Source organism: Tyto alba, unplaced genomic scaffold, assembly GCF_018691265.1.
Source record: "Tyto alba isolate M040663 unplaced genomic scaffold, T.alba_DEE_v4.0 Super-Scaffold_33, whole genome shotgun sequence".
Classification (NCBI taxonomy): domain Eukaryota; kingdom Metazoa; phylum Chordata; class Aves; order Strigiformes; family Tytonidae; genus Tyto; species Tyto alba.
In genome coordinates, this window is record NW_024881308.1 from 7191586 (window position 1) to 7208484 (window position 16899).

Below are 16899 nucleotides of genomic sequence, written 5' to 3' on the forward strand. Positions count from 1 at the left end.
TTGAAATGTGGTATTGGTAAAATGGGTTGCTCCAGTAATGGATTTACTGTGATGGTGCAATCAATTTCAGAGATTGGATTTCAGGATAGAAACTATTCATCACTCTCCATGCCAATGCAAGTTTTACCTTCACACTGCGGTCACCCGCTGTAGCTTATGGATACCAAGGGCAAAGGAAGTTCTACTGGAGGAAAACTCTGTTGCTTTTTTTTTTGTTGTTGCTGAGGTCAGAACCTCAGGAGTTTGCAGAGTTACAGCAGCTTCACAGCAACACGGTGCAATCCAGGGAGATGCAGAGGGACTCATCCCTATGCAATAGCAGGCATTCTTAAAAATCCTGTTGATCTACTCTCTCACAATTCAAATGCAGGCTTTCTTCTCTGTGTTTTCCCACTTCTCTGTCTTATTTCAGGATCAGCAGAGCCTTTCAGTAGGTAAAGGCCTTCAGTGGTAGAGACTACAATGGTTTTAATAGGAATGATGGGCAGAGACCCTGGAGTGATACAACTTCCCATCTTGTAACTTAAAGCACGCAGCACATGAGTGACACTCATGTGGGAAGGAGAAGAGAAGCTGACATTAACTGTCCCTCCTTCCCCCTGGTGCTGACCCTCGCTTTCAAAAAATTAATGCCTGAGGTTTTTCACAAGCTGAGATGCCAATAACTGCAGGTACACCTGCCCTGCCATAGCTACAAACATATCTCCTGGACCTCTTCAGCAAAGGAGGAGGCTGAGAGAACAGGAGCAGTGTAGTTCTGGAGGTCAACAATGACAGGATTTTACACCATTTATTTTTGCTCCATAGAGGCCCATGTGCCTCTATTAGCACATATACATATTCACAGCCTCATTAATCCCTCTTTCTCCTTGTTTCCTGCCAGGGCAACAGCCCATGGAGACTCCACGAACCAGCATGAAACACAGCTCGTCTGCAGCATCCTGAACTATCAGGGACAGGAACAAATGGCAAATCTAAGCCCTGTGACATGAAAAATATGAAAGCTATTTTTCCATCCTCATCACTAATGAATCCTGTTCTTCATTCCTAGAAAGCAAAGTCAACTCCATAAATCAAGAAGTCTGTGGATTTGGGGTTTTACATTAACACCTTCATTCATGCTTTGCTGTGACCTTTTGGATTGGGGTGAACTATTCTGCTGTGCTGGGAAATGGCAGCTCCAGAGCCAAATTTAGCACCTAGAAAATTTCACTTGGCTCTTAGGTGCCATAATTTTAAACTTGACTCCCTCCTTAAAGACAAAGTCATGTCTACATTTGATTTCAGGTGTTACATACAATAATTTAAGAAGTTAAATGGGGACCTGGCAAGTCTCTAACTATGGAGGGGGTTGGAAAATAACATTTGGAGCCAGAAATGCAGCTTTCTTGGCTATGGTCTGTACTCTGCCTACCAACCTCAGCTCTGCATTTAGTCTTTCACCGACTTTCTCAAATACTACAAACAGTGAAGTTTTGCTCAGCTGGAGAATTACCATCAATAAATACAGCTGGATTGGAATACGTAATGAAGGGTGAAAAGCTGGGTTTGTGATATTTATTTATAATGCCTCTTAAGACAGTTAAAAGTAACTGAAAAGGCTCTGGAGTTTTAGAGATTTCTTCTCACTCCACTCCACTGCTTACACTTCTTCTTTTGATGTTTTTTCATATGAAATATGGCCTATCCTGGAAATGTATTTTAAAAAATCAAAACTCTAAAGAAACTCACAAAAAGCACTTCTCAATGGTTAAGACAGAGCAAGCCACAGCAAGAAAGCTACTGATGATGCCTGCGAAGGAAGGGCTTCTGGAAGGTCAGTTTCCCAGAGAGAGCTAACTCTAACTTTGGTCACAGCAAGTGGGTGCTTAAGGTTCCTCTTAATGCTGTGTTTAAATGCACAAATCCTGCATTTAAATGCACAGATCCTTCCAGTCACCTAACTCAGAGCTTTACTCACTGTCAGACCTGCCCACCACCTCAGTAAATCTGTAAGAAAGGTAACTTGGTTCTCATCTCCTGTCTCTGTTCAGAGATTTTGATTTTGCTCATGGACAAGATGAGGCTGCTCTATCTGTGCCAGAGACTCAGCATTTTCCACCTGTGGTAGCCACACTTGAAACTGTAATAAATGAGCTCTCAGAGTGCTTCACCTTCTGCAATCCAGTGCTGACCAGTGCAGATCTACATAACTCAGTGGTCATCAACATTAGTATATCTACTTTGGAGATGCTTTTGGAATGGGAGGTACTAGAAGGGTTCAGGAAAAAGGTAACACTAAAGAGGGATAAAACTGTATCATACATTAGACTTTTACTCAGAATTTCCAAACTTTGAATTCTGTATTTTTGAAACAGCAGTAATTCCAGTGATGAATGAAGAAAGAATTGCTTTATTAATGATCTAATACTCCCCACTGCTCAGATAAGCTGTAAGGATTCCAAATACTCTAAATAAAATAATAATAATCTATTCCCAAGTCGAACTATCATGCTATAAAGGCCTGTTCCTGCAATTATTTTGTGTTTCTTAACTTGAAATATCAATGCACAGAAAATAAATCAGACCTAGAATACTCTTGAATCCTTCTTAATCAACTGTAAAAAGGGAAAAGAAAAAAAAAATTATCCATAGGTACAACCACATTCAGCAATAACCTGTGGAAATCATAGTTAATGTCAGCTGGAGTGTAGGATGCTATGAAGTTATCAATGCTGTATTAGACATCTACATATCTAAGCAGAATCAATCACTCTCCAAGGAAACTTTAAGAACCATGGATCTAAGCTTACTATCTGAATCTGGTATAGTGCCACAGATGCATTCCTTGTGATCTCACAGACCATATACCTGGTTCATCTATAAGGGGATGAAATCTCAGACCTCAGGTCTTCCCTCAGCAAGACAGCAGTGCCTCCTGCTGTACTCCAGACTGCATTTATTCCCAGACTTCCAGCTCTGTCTGGTTTCAGTTACCAATGAAGCTATGGTTGGCATTTTGAGAACTGAGATGAATAATGGAAGATGTGTCTAACTGGCCCCAACGCCTCTGGAAACATCAGCCTGTGTCACAGAAATACACTCTGCACAATCCAGCGTGGGACAACAGGGGAGTTGTGCAGTCTGTGAGGGACCAAGAAATATCCAAGAGATATTCTGTTTATAAACCAGCTTTTAATATGTTTCTGAGTATGATTGAGTATCACAGCACACTGGAGCTAATCTGTGGCACCCACAGAGTTTCAACCTACTCAGACACACTCCCCTCCTCTTGCTTTAACACATTTCAGAACTAATCTGCAGGAAGCCCTGCTGCAGCATTGTGACCTTCTGCTGAACAGACTTTTACTTGTGCTGACCCATGACAAACTATCACAGTTGGGGAACGCTGGCTGTATCACAGCCCACGTGAATGCCAAGTCTGCCTTAATCCAAAAACATCAGAAAAAGGAACTCGGGGTCAATCTTACTTAAGGAATGCGCCAAACTTCCTGGAGGTCGCAGTGAGAGAACAAGCCCAATGTTTTACCTCTGAAACGGAGAGGCAGAGAAGTTTTAAATCCTTTTGAGTCATCAGCCTGCAAGGCAGGTAGACTAGCAAAATAAAACAGGGGCTTGTCTCTGCTCTGGGCTGTAACTGGGAGCCTTTCACTGGAGATGATTCTTCCTCCCCCTCGGGGTGGTTTTCAGCATATCAGGTAGAAAATCTCTTTGAAAAACAACATGTTAAATCTTTCAAAACAATCATTATAATAACAAAGAAGAATAATAATGTTAAAGACTACTCTGCCACCATGACTTCCACCCAAAAAGTTTCTGAAGGCTTTGCAGAAACTATTTATCAAACCTCAGAGCAAGGCAGCCAGTTCTGGGGAAGAACATCAACAACAAGCATCTCCACAACTTGGTGTGGTCATTTCCCAGTGCAACCCCAAGCTTTGCTGTTGAGGATGCTCAGGCTGGAGGATGAGGCTCTGGGCTGTTCTCAAAGCACACTGACAGGCACCAGCAGCCCACCACAATTCCCTCCCCTGCCAGGGCTATGCTATTGCCAATAACATGCCCTCAGTACTTACACCAGATGATGGTACTGCTCAGATGGATGTACGTCTGCCCCGTCCTTGCCTCATTTGAGTCAATTTTGTTTGCCTGACTTCCATACTCTGGGACTATGTAATGTCTGCAAGGCAGTCCGAGACCTTTGTCTTAAAAGATGCCATGGGTGCAAAGGATAGTCTTTTCATTCCCAGGCAAGTTTTAGACAACCAGTAGGTTTCACAGCACAGCTGGGAGACTTCTACATTTTATATTTGGTGAATATAAAGGAGGTTACATGGTTTCTAAAGATCATTAAATGAAACTGTGGGAATGCCAGGAAATAGACATAGATAACTAAAGCTTTTCAAATGACCCGCTCCATTAGATAGAACTGTTTTCTACTCCTTTTCCATTAAGGATCAAGAAATATCCTAATACTCCAGCTAACAGAAGGACATTTATACCTGAATCAAATTTCCTCAGGGAACAGGGATCCCAAAAAACCTTCATGCAAGTCCCGGTTCAGTGACAGGGGAGGAGGGGTTTGTGGACCTGGCAGCTGACACCTCCCTTGCCAGGACAGCCTGGGACCACAGTGCTCCTGCCAGCCTGGCTCGGGAGCTTGTGCCAAATCCAGCTTCACTGCAGTAATCCCCTGTCATCAGCATGGCCAGGAAAAATGTAGTCTGCAAGCTGTGATGCCAACATTACTGGGGTGATGAGCCCTAGGAAAGAGTACCAGGATGAGTGTTAGCTCTTCTGTAACTAGAAGTTGCAGAATCGGTAGCTAAAGACCTAACTGAGCTGTCATGCAAAGCCTTGCAAGGATGGCCTCTGCTGAGGAGAAGGTCAAAAACGCAAGGAGGGATTGGTTTGGAGGCAAGAAAGTACCTGTGAACACTGGTAGAGTCGCTCTGGGGTAAATGAGAGAAAAATCTTGGTCTTGTGCATGTGCAGCCAAAAGTGAATCTACGCAAAACCTAAGTAACATGGGGGAAGTATTTCTTCTCACCTCTTTCACCCTTTAACTATTTTCTTCCTCATCCCAGAAGAAAAGCCTGATCCATCAACTGACAGGAAATCCACATATGACTTCAAATTTTCTTGAAACTCTCCTCAGAAACACTTTTCCTTAGAAAATTGTCTGCTCCCTCTGCAGACCAAAGAGAGCATCATCTTCTGAGCATCTGTGCAAACAAAGCCAAACTTCTAAATCTTTGGCAGTCCAAAACTCAGGGCATAATCTGGGAGATTTCAGGAGTTCTTCATAGCTGTTACTGAATTCTTAGAACAGAGCAAGCACTGCCTTTGGACAATCATGCAAAAATATTAATTGTATTATTAAGACTGTATTCTTCAGCTTCATTAACTGTCTTCTTTCCAAAATTACCCTTCAGACTAAGCAGGAATAATCAGAAAAGTAATCCTTCTGACATCAATAGGAATGTGAGCATGTGCCATCCTTTCTGAAATGAAATAGTTGGTGCTCACTGTCAGCCAGAGGAAGGAAGATGTGACTAGAACGTCTATCTGCATTTTTATCACAGACATTTTGTCCACAGTAGCAAGAAATGCTCGAAGTGAAAGTTTTTATAAGGGAAGGGGAAGAGACCTCTACTTCATACATTAAGATCTGTCAAAGAATATTTGCAGAAAGAGAGTTTTGAATTAATTTAGGGTGAACTTAAGAAGAAAATATAATGCTGAAGATGGAGCTTTATATTCATAGACTAAGGAGACTGGGCCTGTGTCAACCACCTAGTGCCAAACTCCTCAAGTTCACAAATGAACTACAACCACAACTGAAGGAAGCAATGAGTATGCATCAGGCTGCTGCATGACAGTTCAAGAGTACAACTTGGAATATGATAATATGAAATTTTGTGATCTGCTTTATCTGTTCCACTGTCTTGGTGCTTATTTTCTACTTGCTTATCCGTTGAATTTAAGCATCCCAGCTCCATTTCTCAGGTCAACAGTTAAAGGTACTTACCAAAGTAGGCTCCTTAATTTGACCAATGACACCAGTCCAGCTATGAGTGCAGAACTTCATTTATCCTGTCCAGCCAGCAATTACATCTGATGGAATTTCTGTCTGTCACAAGTCTTCTAGACCCTCCCCATCTTAACAGAGCGGAAGCTTCCACACTAACCTGAAAAGGCTAGGCCAGACAGCCAAGAACTCATACTTTCTATCATCTCTTGCATTTTTTTTAGATTAAATAGCCCAGTTTTGTCTTTCTTTGCAGAGAAGACCTTTCTTAAGTCTTTTTCTTTCATGCGTACTCACAGCTTTGTGCCAAAATCAAATGAGACTCTGAACCAAAACTGACACAGTCTCAGACAGAATAATCTCTTCTCACAGTGCACATAAGTACTTTTTGGACTGGTTTCCTTTCTATTGGGCAATTATAGGTGATTTTAAAGAGGCAGATGTTGTCAGATCCCTCTTTTGTCTGACGGGCTTTTTTTTTTTTTTTTTTCCTTGGCTCTCTCTTTTCTGAATAATAATTAAAATGTTGGCATTTCTGGGGAACTTCCCAGATTTCTGACCACACTTGCCACAGGGTTGCATTCCAGCATAAAATCCCAGACATTTCCTATTTTTCTGTCACAACTAGTAAATAAGCACCCCAAAAGATCAGCATTTATGGGGAGGAGTTGTGGGTAGTCTTCTGTCAAATGACTGCAGTTAAGGACAATTTTATATTTATGAAGAACCCTCTTCTCATCATAAAAGGTAGAGGCATTTTTCCTACTTACTATACACTAAAGCATGATGTCTAGCTGAGCATTTTAGTACAATCTGATACCCAGAAATATCCTTGGAAGGATAAAATTACCTGTTACAATCCCTATGAAGAGCCTGGCAATTAGGAGCAATTAAGATACCTGTTAGCCTTTTGTAGCTCCCACCAAGCTGCTTGCTTCAGCCTCCTGACCACCTCAGTGGCCCTCCAGTTTATTAGTATCTTGAACTGGAGAACCCAGGGCCAGTGTTTTACTCCAGAAGGGGTCACACAGCTGTGGGGCAGAGGGGTGAATCACTATTTTCTCCAACCTGATGGCTGCACTTTTATTAATACATCCCCATGTGTCCTCATCACCTGTGCATTCACTGTTCCTTCCCTCTTCTTGCTTTCCCTGTGAAGAGATGAACATATTCCTTCAATCAAAGATAATTTTCATGCGTTCTTTATCTTTGCATTGTACAAAAAAAAAAAAAAAGATTAATAAAATGAGGTACTATTATTTTGCAGTAGCCTCACAGTTTTTGGAAAATTTCAGTCTTAATTTAGCCTACTTTGCAGATATACTCTGGTTCTAGGAAAGCCTGAAGGAATTGAAATGGGGCCCAAAATTGAGGGCTTGAGCAAATGTTAGACAGCTGCATGCATCTTTCCAAAGTAAAACAGATACTGAATGTAGCTGCTTGGAAATGAGGATTTTCTGCTTCTGCTATGCTTGTCATCTTGCAAGTTCTTGTTGTTTTATTTATCAGCTTGGATGCACCTGACCTTGTCTGTTCCATCTTGAAAACCTCCTTGTGCAGAGACAGCAGCTGGGCAACCGTCCTGCTCACAGTCCAGAGCAAAGCAATCAAATAACCCAACAAGTTTGTAGATATGTTTCTTTCAGACATAGTTTAAGCAAAAAGGGTGGAAAAGGACTTAGTGAGGTTCACCAGCTTTCACCAGAAGAGATGCAGGAGGAAATCCCTTTGCTTGACTCAGCTCACTGTCGCTGCTGTCCCGTGGCTCTTTCTGACCTGACCACCCTGTCTCCTTCCTCCCAGCTACCCCTTCTGATGTCCTTACCTAATGAAAATGGAGCAATAAACTCACCTGGGTAAAAAAAAAAAAAACTTTGTAAGAAAAGAGAAGAAAAAAGTCACTCTTTGTATAAATTTTTGTCCTCACAATGAAAATGTCAAATGAAAACATATCTCCCCTCTAATCATGGGAAGATGTCAAGCACTCAGTCTCTTTTCCCTGCCCCTGCTCTCCACAGTGCCTGTAAGGTGATTTCAGGGAGCTCTCTCCTCTGCACAGGCCAGACAATGTGGGAACCCAAGGGAGCTGTGGCTGTGCACCCTGGCCCTGCCTCCAAGAGCCCTCTCGCTGCTGCCAAATATTTGCCAGAGGACTCAGCGTCCCTTCAACCTGTCTTCAGGGATCTAGATGGTACCTCCACTGTCTTTAATGGCAATCAAAAAAAAGCCCCTTGGATCCAAACACACCTGAGCAGCTGAGGAGTGTTGACCTAGCTCTTCCTTCTGCTCTTGTTCTCCAGCTGGTGAAACCATCCACCTGTGATCTACACCATGAGTGGTCCTTGTTTTGTACACTGCCTTCCATATTTACTTAGACTGTGATATTAAGAGGAACTTTACTTCCTCTGAAAGACAATGAGTAGGTGCCTTGGGAAGATACAGAGGTCAGCCAAAGGCAAAGGCACCTGGACCATCTGCCCTGCTAAGGATGGAGACATGGCTCAGCTCAAGGCCTCTGGCCTCATCAAGATAGAAAATTGAGATTGGATGACCTCTTGTGCCATCCTGTCCCTGGGGCAAGGTGGCTGGCAGGGGCTGGTGAGTGATGGGCCAGGGTCACGCCAGTCCTGGCCCCACCAGTGCTCCTGAGAGCAAAGCCTCACCTCGGCCACAGATCCAGCCCTGCACTCTCCGGGAACCACAACTGATTATCTCATTTCTGTCACCAGTTTGGGCAGCATTGCCAGGGCCAGTTCTCAGCTGCCCTGCAATGAGGGCAGCCTTTTACACCAAGGAAAAGTGTCTGCAAAATGCCTTTAAACCAGAACAACAAAAGCCCACATCCATCTTGCAACAGGCAAATGAAAATGTAAGCATCAAGAAAACTGAGGATCAGTCCTCTTGTGCACAGTAAACAATTTCCCCACCCCCAGGATCATTTCTTGGTTCCTCTCTCTTTAAATCTTCAGTGTCACAGTGGAAAAACCAGGAGGACTCAATCCCTTAAAGCTCTTTCCTCTTTTTGCCTGTCGTTTAATTAAATTATCCTATAATGAAATCTTTCCCTAATGAGTCAGTGTTTAATAATTTATTAGACACTGAAGCCCTGTTTGGAGTCTCATCAATTATGTATCACAGCACCAGGCTCTTTCAATCTCTCTTTTTTCATTTCTCATTCACTTCATTAAAAGCCTCAGCCTTGCTACTTCTAGGTTTCAGTTCACTTGCCCAGACTTAGAGGTCAGTTCATTGATACCTATTTTGCCCATCGCTCACCAACAGATGCGTGTGTGCACGTGCTAGCTAGTCTAAAATTACAGGTGACATCTGTGTACATGTCTGTGCACACATGTACCAGAGCATGGATACCTGCCTTTCTGCCTGTGAGCAAGAACGTGCATTTATCACAGTTTCATACAAATCGTCACGTAGGTGTATGTATATATGTTTGTAAATTTATAAAACCTGTGTGTGCATAGGTGTGTTTCTGTTAGCACTAGGGCAGCTGCATCTATCAGGTTATATTTGCTTATATATCCATGCAGGTATATATCAATACTGGCATTCCTGCCCATGTCAGCATGCCAGCACACTCCTCTAACTGCAGTGAATGAGTTTGTCTTATTCTACTACATTTTTAATTTTTGTTCTCCTTAAAGCACATAACCTGTAGGAATCAGCCAGGAAATATTACACGAGCTGTAAAGATAATGAGTTTGTATCTACCGGAGTGATCAGGAGGGAACCAAGTACGTATTGCTGCAGTCCTGACCATCACCCATGGAGTAATTTGGTGAAGGGGAACTAACTTTTCAGAGTTTTCCATCCCATTCACCATCAGCCTTCTGCAGTCTGTAGAGCACTAAGCTGTTACGTACACCAAGCTCCCTTAGTTACACAGAGGTAGTTCTGGAGTCACTAACTCCACTGCCTATTTATAGTGGGTGCATTTTTTTCTGTGAAGAGTTGTGTAAAGTATACTGTTATTAAAAAATAGTCTAGGGGAACAGTTTGCCCGAAGAATTGTTGACCTTGGAAGAGTTATTATAAAACATCACCCATTTGCTCCATTTGTTTCTGGGTCAAATTTGCTCAGTTACCACAAAAACATTATTAGTTTAATCTCCAGTTTGGGAGTGGAGAGTCAAGCTCAGTGGCTTCTAACTCCCACAGTGTCCTCGGTAATGCCGGTGTGCTGGTGCTCAGGAGAGCAGGGGGGTCTGGAGCAGGTGAAGCCCCCAGGCCCCCATGCCTGCACTGGGAGCACAGATCAGTGACTCTGGCAGTAGAAGAGCAGATCGGGCGTTGAACTGACACTGTCCTGTAACAGTAAAGAGGTCTTTGGGTTCTTTCCCTGAGCAAAGCCATGCTTAATCCATACCCAAATTCAGGCCCACTGAAGCGCCACTGATTTATCACAATGTTTTCAGGTCTCCTGCAACTTCGGGTAGAGATTCTCCAACTGCAGCTGCTCTGCTTTTTCAATTTCACAATGATAACACTTTACAGTAGCCAGGTTGAAAAGAAGAGCAGAGAAGCCATGGTGCTGGCTTCCTTTCACTAGAGTCAAATTCTGACTTTGTACCACTTCCCAGCTATTCCAAGAGAGAAACAGAGACCCACAGCACATGCACTGGGTCACGGCATGTTCCCAGTGACCAGACTCTGACAGACCAGGAAGAACCTAAGGCAGAGGTGATCCCTTCTCCTCCTCTGAGCAACCAGCACAGCCTGGCACTGCTCCATCGGAACCACCACTTCCCTTAGATCAGGGCTGCTCCTGTCCCCGGTGACAGGGGCTGGCGATGGTGCTGGTCCACTCTGCCGCTCCCGCTTACCAATGTTTCCAAGGATGGGAAAATCACACTCGCTCACATGTACATGCATTTGCATTTTGAATACTTAACTAGACAACTGTGCATGGGAAAGATTTTTTTGATCAATTTATACCCCAAAGCACAAAATTTGATTTTCCTCTTAATTATCTTATCAAGCATTTCTAAAAGAGTTGTTAGCTGTAGCAATTTCATCAGGCCTTTGAAAAAATCTACTGTGATTTTAGAGAGTTTTTCTTTACCTCAAACTGTTTCTTTTGAAGTGAACACTTCCCCACAACCATAGTAAGAGAATCTGTAACAGACACCAATAAAACACATTTTACTAATTAAATTATAATTTTTTTTTTTTTTTTTTTTTTGGAAAAAGAATGCAGCCTTCCAAAACAACCCTGTAGTGGTGTCACTGGAACCCTGGGTTGCTCATCAATAAATATTCTGTGTCAATAGGCCATTAACTATTAATCCCAGTGCTGGCCATTTGAGAACTTTACATCAACACTCTTGTTATTTTACACATTGCTTCTCATCTTATTAAATGACTTGCGCATATGGACAAGAGCACAGTCTTGCAAATGAACCCATGTCAGTAACACACAGGACACCACCTCCGATAAGGAAGGGGGAGAATCACAAGAAAATGAATATGTCTGGGGCTATCATGAGTATTTATTTACATTGAGAAGAAAGAGAACCCACTCTTGAAGAGCTTATTGTATTACCTAAGCTGAACTTCCAACATATGTTCACTCTCAACTGTGTTCTGGCTTCATTTTTTTTATCCTTAAAACAAATTTTGTGTTAGTGAAAGATGCCAGACTGAGGAGCAGAGTTCGCTGCTCACCGCACAGGCTGCTGCTCAAACGAGCTCCTCCCCAGGCTCAGCTCCCTGCTGCTACCTGATGCAGGCAGATGATTTCCAGGGTGAGAACTGATCTCGCTGATCCAGCCCTATAGTACTGTCAAAGAGCATCACCTCTAGGAATGCGTTCGCCAGAATACAAGAGACAACAAGGAGAGAGTTTAATAGTTTTGATTTGTACCTGTTTCTTCAATAGTATCTTGCAGCTAAATGCATTAAATGCAAAAAGCAGGAGCAACATTTTATTTTAATGGTGAAAAATGGTGCATCAATAAACAGTATTTTTTCAAATTATTTCAGTATGCTGAACCTTGTTCCTCCCAACAAATTCTCTCCAGGCACCTAATTTATGATCTCAAATCAAACGCTGACCTGTTGATTTTAACCTGATTCTTCTGAATGTCACCCTAGAAATGTTTTGATTCCCCATCTGACTTCTCTCTTCCTTCCAAGTAACAGTTGTGCAAGTCCACAAAGCTACTCCAAGCAATTACTCAACTGGACAAACTAAGAAATACAATATCCTGTATCCAGCTACTAGAGATATCCCTACAGTAATTCTCAGGCTGTTATGAAAGGTGACTGACAAAGTTTTGAAAAGTCCTATTAGTGACGTATATAGTGAGACTGAAGGGGAAAAAATACTCACTTCTTGTTTTAACTCTAGCAAAGAAATAGAAGTGGATGGGGCAAGCAAAGAACAGAGATTTGCAGTAGGTGTCAAGGGCATGTGGCAACACGGCAGCCAGACAAACACGCGCACACACAGATAGAATTGAATAATATTGAAGTGGCAATTGCTTCTCTGTGATTGCATGGATCTAATTCCTGGTATTTAGTTGGACAGAATTCAGCAGGAATTGGTGTGTCTTCAACGGAGAGAAACGATGACAGTGCAACAGCTGTGCTCTCTAGCAAACTGCGTAATGATATTCAGGTTTTATGGCTCTTTGGTTTGATTCCCAATAGCAACTATCCTATTATCCGTGGTCGAGACAGGTTAGCACCTGCTAAAAACAATTTCTCATAAATTAGTTCGTGTCGACTCTTGAACGGCTGCTGCTTAAGCCCAGGGTCCATCCGCGCCCTGCCGCAGTGGCTCTGCTCGTGCAGATGGCCGTGTCCCCGCAGCTGCGCGTGGAGCGGGGCGGCCCGGCAGAACAATCGAGGCAGTGTGCGAGCTCTGCCAGGTTGTGCGGGGCGTTTGCACGGGGACCCACACCTGTGCTGTGCAGATGGTAAATGTGCTGCTTCCCTCCGGGGGAATGCAGAGGAGGAGTGCACAGAGTTTCTGTTTGCATCTCACCCTGGCTGTGCCAGCAGCTGCGCTTAGGAGAGGGGTCAGCAGGCTTGGCTCTCTGCAGGAGGCAGAGCCCACACCTTGCCCTGGGTCCCTGAGCAGCCGAAGGGAACTATTTGTGTCAGGAACTGGGAAATGGGTCCTCTGTAAGGAGTCAGCAGGTCCATGGCTCAGACTTGACTGATCCGTAAAGTGGGGCTCACCCAGCCACACTGGATTCTTTCTGAACATTGGTCATTATTTCTACATAACATATTTCCAACCCAGTACTTGAAGAAGATCCTAGACTCTCCTTTACCAAACATCTGAAGCCAAACTCAGCCCTAAATTCATGCCACTGTGAAGATAAAGATGGTCCTTGAGTTAAGAACAGAATTTGAATCACTCAGCTGTAAAAATGCAGGTCTGCCTCCAGTTCTCCCTGCCCTTTGGCTGCTAGAGATTAACACGTGCTTCACGCATGTCAGTTTGTGCCCACTCCACATACAACTCCAGAGGCAGAATTGTACAATGAGACCCACGAGCAACAGCTTTGCAGGCTGAGCTGCTGGCATTGACCTTGGCGCCGACAAGCCCTTTTCAGGACAGCACACACAGATGGAACATTTCCTCGACACAGACAGACCTTATATTACACAGAGTCCAGTAGGTCACTGTAAGTGCTCTGAATCAATGAGGCAACTCACGAGAGCCTGTGCAGGCCCCTGAACTGGGATGAAACCTGATCTTGCAGCTCAATGTGTTACAACAATTTTTCAACTGCATTGAAAACAAGGGGGCTACGGGGCAAGCAGTTGTCTCTCTTGAGGAAATAGCTTTGAAAGGATGAGGTTTACACAAGGCATGTTCAGGATCGTCAAACTAGGATTTGAACAGACCAAAATGAAAAGTAACAGTTGTCAATAGGGTGAAGCAACAAAACCTGATGCTAATCAGTTGACTGACAGTGGTCAGAGCATGAGTTATCAGTGAGACACATTTGCCAGTTACGGTAATTTCATTGACCTGTCATTACAAAGCAGCATTTCTTGCAGATGCCACAATTATCACACTGCAGACCAGAGAGCCTTGCTTTCACGTGTGCTGCTGGGCTCCAATCCTTCCCTTCCCTTGCACAAAGTCCCATCGCAACCAGTGACAGCTGCAGGAAGCCTGTACAGCCTGCCCAAAGGAGGCACGAGGGCTAATGGAAAACATCACCTTCTCCCCCACCTCCGTTATCACACCTGGTTTTACTCATTTTATAACTCTAGGCTTCTTTTCTTTTTCTGACAGTTTTGTTACCGCCTTTGTTTTCATTTCCAGATGATGTTGTTTTTTTTTTTTTTTATTTTTTCCCCTGCATCTGTTCTTCCTACACAGTGTTTTCTTTTCCCTCAGTTGTACCACCATACGAGTTGTACTCCTGTGCTCTTGAAATCATACATTTCCCCAGCTCCTTCCTCTTTATTTGTAGACAGCTTTTATTTTTAACACAGCAATTTCTTTAGCTGTTGGACAATGTACTGAACACTGCCCAGAGATTTAGGTTTCCAACAAGAGAGAGGCTGAGCAGACCTTTTACTCTTCCTTGGGGACAGTGATAATGCAACACACTTTTCAAGCAAAACATGGATGACTTGCTAAGCAGTTTCAAATCGATGTTAGCTAAGAACCAAACAAGACTGGCACACCTTCATCTGTAAAAGTAGTAATGACTCTCAAGAAAAACATTAAATGTCATATTTTACTTAGGAAAAAAAGTGACCATCAGAGTAGACCCCAGATCCCATTATGGTGGTGTGGGTACACACAGGTGCAAAGCTCGAGGCACTCATCACTCCTACAAAACAGTATTTTCAACACATCCAATTTCTCAACAGTTGAAGCCCGGCAACAGCAAATACTAGTAAGCATGCAGCACGGACACTCAGGAGCTGAATAGTTGAAGGGTTAAGTGCACCTATCTCACAGACCAGCACTTGCCATCTGACTGTCTCGGCTGTCTGAGTAACAAAAGATAACCTGGAAAGTTGGAAAAAGGTATGAGAGTCAATGCATGAAAGTCATGGTCAGCAAGAGCATAAAGATGTTGGTTTCCAGAACCAGACAGGGTAAAAAAAAACAATAACAAAAAAAAAAAAAAAAAAAAAAAGAAGAAAAAAAAGAAAAAAACCTACCACAGCCGACTTCATCTGTCATAGGCAAGCTGATTACAATCAATAGACACTTAATGGTCTCTCAGAGTCCCATCTGGGCAATTAGCAATAGCATTAAGCAAGCAAAGACGTATTGTAAGTCTGTTTCTTCAGTGGAAGTGACAGAAAAAAGAAATAAGAAACCAAATTACATTTTTAGATCCAAATTCTTCTCTCATTAATACTGCATGAAACCTACTGCTGTTGGTAAAAATGGAACAAATGTGAAAGGTTTTATTTTCCTTCTGCAATTTTCGGTCTGATTTTTTTGTTTTAAATTTAAAAAATTAAATCTCAGTTTCAAATTGTAATAAAACCAATTGAATCCAGGAGGTAAATATGAGTGCCAGTGAAAGAAAGAGTGGCCTTTGGGATATTTATTTTACAACCAAATAAATCAAAAATAATGATTGTGAATGCCCCAGACTTCATTAAAATCAAATACCAGCATTCACATTTTCACTTTCTCAATGCTAAAATGCAGCAGGTATCATCCTAGGCTTTCTGAGGATAGAAAACAGCACTAGAAATAATTGAAAAAAAGAAAGTTTTCTGTACATCTTTTATTTTGTTTATGGCAAACACTGAAGAATAATGTATTAATCAGGCAAAAGTACTTAATGTGCTCTCAGTTCTATTAAATATGACGCTGCTGCATTATGAATGACAATATAGAAGACATATAACTAAATTACTGTCTCCACTATGATCTCAGGATACTTTACTTAAATGGAGTAGATCCAGTATCTTTCACAAATTTAGTTCATTGTCCTAAATTTTTATCCTTCAATTCAACTGATATGCTAATGTGCTAATTTTGACCTGTGATGTCATAGAAAATAAAGACTAAAGTTGTTGTTGGACTGGGATAATATTTTCTATTATAAATTGTGCTCTTTCAGTGTCCACCAATCCAGATCTTCCAAAACTAACAGAGAAAATAAATTATGAGTATGTGAAGTTCCTGGGTAAGATGTGCTTAATTATCACACAAGCAAAATAGGAATCTGCACACAGCTGACAAATTGGGTGCAGTCTTGCATTGAAAGTTATTACCTGTTTTGTGTACCATCAGTGAATTTACACAGATGAGACAAATTAACATACAGAAGTCAAGTCTATAATATAAAGAAAAAATCAATTTTGAAAGCTTTTTTATCAGCCAAAGACTTCAGAGAGTCTGTCACAGAGTACAGTGTTAGGCTCCATAAATTTTGGCAAGTTATTAGCACCTTTCTGTATCTACTAGGATCAAATTTGCAGCAGATGCTTTTAACATAATCTGTGGAATTTTGCAGACAAAACAGACAAATTGCACAAATATATGTCAACTTGCCAATGGAAAACCATATCCTGTCTATACAGAAATTATGTTGAGCAATTAAAAAGAACTGGTGAAATATGCATTCCTTATGCATTTGTTCCATGGTATATCTAAGAATTGAAGATTATAATCTCCAAATGACAGAGCAAGAAAACACCAGAGCTCTGAGCATGATAAACCTGTATTATGGTAATTTACCGCATCACTTACCAGTGTAACAGAAACTCCTCTGAGCTCAGTGTTGCCCCTCTAAGAATCAAATTACATTTTAAACCTCCATTGCTACTATTTTTCTTATTGTTGATCTACTGCATGAAGCAATTTTAAATCTGTCCTGAGTGGACTTGTTTTCAACAAACTTTCTAACTGT